Source organism: Pygoscelis adeliae, unplaced genomic scaffold (genome assembly GCF_000699105.1).
Source record: "Pygoscelis adeliae isolate BGI_AS28 unplaced genomic scaffold, ASM69910v1 Scaffold86, whole genome shotgun sequence".
NCBI classification, from domain to species: domain Eukaryota; kingdom Metazoa; phylum Chordata; class Aves; order Sphenisciformes; family Spheniscidae; genus Pygoscelis; species Pygoscelis adeliae.
Genome location: NW_008824930.1, coordinates 140516 through 144270, shown reverse-complemented (window position 1 = coordinate 144270; position 3755 = coordinate 140516).

The window sequence follows — 3755 nt, the reverse complement described above, 5'->3', positions numbered from 1 at the left end:
TCCCCCGTGGACCCCTATAGGCTGCAGGGGGCCCGCCTGCCTCACCATGGTCTTCACAACAGGCTGCGGGGGAATCTCTGCTCCGGTGCCTGGAGCACCTCCTCCCCCTCCTTCTTCACTGGCCTTGGTGTCTACAGTGCTGTTTCTCTCGCATATTCTCACTCCTCTCTCCAGCTGCTGTTGCTGTTGCACAGGAACTTTCCCCCCCTTCTTAAATATGTTGTCACAGAGATGCTACCACCATCGCTGATGGGCTTGGCCTTGGCCAGCAGTGGGTCCGTCTTGGAGTCAGCTGGCATTGGCTCTATCAGACATGGGGGAATCTTCTAGCAGCTTCTCACAGAAGCCACCCCTGTAGCCCCCCCCCACTAGCAAAACCTTGCCACGCAAACCCAATACATCAGGCTGCCTCTTTGTTGGCATCAGCTGGCTGACCTTGGCAGTGGCTTTGTAGCCCCGGTCAGCAGAGTGCAGCAGCTTGTAGCATGACGCGAGGCTCTGCGCAGCGTGGGCTCTCTTGCTCAGACCACAGCCACTAGTGAGGAGCTATCTCCAGGCGAGACAACACTGCTCAGCAGCTAAGGCAGCACCCGAGCTCCTGGCTGGGACATGTTACACAGCCTCACGTCAAGCACAGAGCTGTAAAGCCTCCCCGAGAAGACTGACACACGGAAACAGCAAGTGGATGAGTAAATTGTTATCTCTTAATTTCAAGCAGACATCAATTGGACCCCAGTTATGTGCTTTTAAAAGAAAACCACGGGCTCCTCTTCTGGGAAAGAGCATGAGCAGCCCCGTGCTGGAAGGGTCTCCACGCCAAATGGCATGCAGGGCACTGGCACGGCTAAGCACAAGCAGGGGCTGGGTCACTGGCCAGAAGTTGCCGGTTTCCAATTATTGAGTCTCAGTCACATTTTGGCTTAGTTGGTTTCCATCTTGGCAGTATTTGTGACAAAAAGTGTGGAAGAGGCTCTCCTTCTTTGCAGGGATTATGCTTAATCATAACGGGTGTTAAATAAATGAATGTGCTGAAAGCAGATGCCAGACTGTGCCCGCCAGGCCATTAACAGCTCCGGAGGAAAAGGCAGGTGAGGAACCTTGGCCCCAAACAGGCAGCAGGTATTGCCCGGTCGGAAAGCTCAGAGCGAAGAAAGGGCAGAGGGAGCAGGCAAAGGATCAAGGATCACAGTGCAGCGACTGCGAAGGTGCCAGGGCTTAAACAGAAAAACCCATGCAAGCTCAAAACCACACATATTAATACTTCAGTGTGCAAGAGGACATTGGATTTACTTCTGGATGTTTAATGTTGAATTTCCAGCTCTGTCAAGTGAGAATGTTTTCCGTCAATATTCCTGCAGTGATACATCTTGTCACTATGTTTAAGCACAGATGGTTATGTAGCTTCCACACGAATCTGGCACGTGTGGGCAACACCAAGCTTTCAATTGCTTTATCTTTAAAGACAAGGATGGTACTGACCTGATAAACTGAGCCAAATCTGATGAATCCATGGAGATCACATGGAGATACAGAAAGAGGAATCAATAAGGCATTAACAGATGCTAGAGCTGCAGCCTGTAAATCAGCTTGGAAGTGTCCAGTGTACTGCAGTTTATAAAATATACCTTAGGCTGTAATTGTGAACTGGTCTAAGCTACGAAAGAATAAGCATCAAGATCCAGGAGCCAAGGACCTACAGCAGGCTCTGAGCGGTACAGAGCTGAAGGAATAAATCAGCTCCACTTCCCTAGCAGAGGAACCAGTGAGGTCTGAGCAGTCTCTGACTTGTCTGGCTGCCATCAGCACCTGTACTGCTCCACACCGGTGCTTTGGGACGAGCTGGAAGAGCAACAAAGCTAGAACTCACAGAGCAAACAATGAAAATTAAAATCTGGTCAGGGGGCTGGTGAAGGGAATTTTGAAAAATCTGCCTATGCCATGAAGAATATTTCTATAAATTGATTCATGTGTGCTGCAGAAATTCACCTCATGTCCCTGTAGATAATGAAGCTGATTCAGCTGAATCCATGCTACAGATTTTGAGTGTGGCGTCTTAGCTGAAGTCTAAGATAGCAGGGAGTAATAGCAGCAATGACAAAAAATTGAAATTCAAGTGTCTGTGTGCTTCATCTTTACAAAATCTCCCTCTAGTTCAGTAGCTTTTGCTGAGTGATGCCCACGCTATCAGCCTGGATACCACATCTCCTTCCCTGGAGAAAATGAGTTTGACATGTGGGCTCTAGGGGCAAGGAGGAAGAGGCAGTATCACTACAAAGGCAACCTAGCAGAGCTGCTCTGAGATGAGTACCGTCAATCTCACCACCGGGGTGCTGGGACACTCCCGCCTCCCTATTTGACGTCCCCTGTTTCTGCAGTCCAACAGGGGAGTGTTAACGAAGCAGCCGTGGTTTAAGCCCCCCTATGGATGAGGCAGTTTCTGCACGGCGTATGCCCTGGGGGAAGCACTCCCCTGCTGCAGGCCAGACTGTGGTCTGCCAGGCGCTGGCTGCTTACTCCGTGCCCTTTGCTAGGCTAGATGCTGAGAACTTGGTTGCAACTTTGCCAAACATGTTGGGGTGGAGCCCAGCAAAAATCTGTCACAGTTGCAGGTCAAAAGCTGTCTTTTCTGCCTGCCAGGCCTGCATGGGCTCTCTGGGGCCATAAACCAGGCTGCTTCCATTTTGGCTTTTGAGTAGTCCCAAGAAGTTCCTTTTCATCCTTCAGCTTGCTTTCCCCTGCTCCCTGGCCCTTTCCCTGTCCAGAAATGTGCATGCCAAACATGGTAAGACGTGAGAAAGCTGTTATAAAGCTTATTTTATTTATCTTTACCAGAAGCATGTTTAAAATGAATAATCTGAGCTTTCACGGGTTTTTTTTCTCATTTCCAGGAGGAACTGTGACCACAATACAACTCTAAGTAATACTTTGTATCTAAGGAGTAGAAGGAATGCTAAATACGAAAACTGTCTTCTCTTCCACATTAGAGAAAAATTCATTTTATTCAAGGAATCAATATACTTCTAAATAAGTGGCTGCAGAAAGCCTGCAAGGTTTTGTTACCAGTGAAGGAAAAAACAAATACAAGCCAGGGGTGAGGGATGCTCCTCCCCATGTAATCTGTGTGGGGAAGGGTTTTGTTGCTCAGGATGAGCCTCCCACTCCTGGTGGATACCTGTCAGAAAGGTTTGGACCGTAACAGCAGTGTGATTTCAGCATGGTTTCAGCCTGGTGCTGTGGGGGGTACCACGTGGCTTTGTTGGGTTGGGATCACTGAACCCGTATTAAGGTTCCTGCCTCAGGGTACGGTCCCAAGCTAGCTGGGCCCTGATGCGCCAGAAGCTGGATTATCTAGCAGTATAAATTCAATCTGGAGGAGGACACAAGGTGGTACATTTAAGTTCTCCAGGAGCGCTGTATGGTCTTTATATTGGCATAATGTACACGCTATTTCCCTCTTGTGCCTTCTGCTTACCCTGCGGTTTAGGATTGTTCTGCGGCACGGTGAAGGTATTTGGGGCTGGTTCCCACAGAGACTTTCTCTGGAGATCAATATTGCCCAGAAAGAGCCTCTAGAAAAGGCTTTACCACGCTACCAGCATACTCAGCATTGTAGCTCTGCAAAGGGACTGGGCCATACTCACGTACTCCCATTCCAGGAAGCTGCAAGCAGGTGGCAGTCCTGCCTGGGGAAATGCAGCTGTGGAGTTTCCTCTCTCCTTCTCAGAAAGGACCACAGAGACCGAGATGTGTTGAAC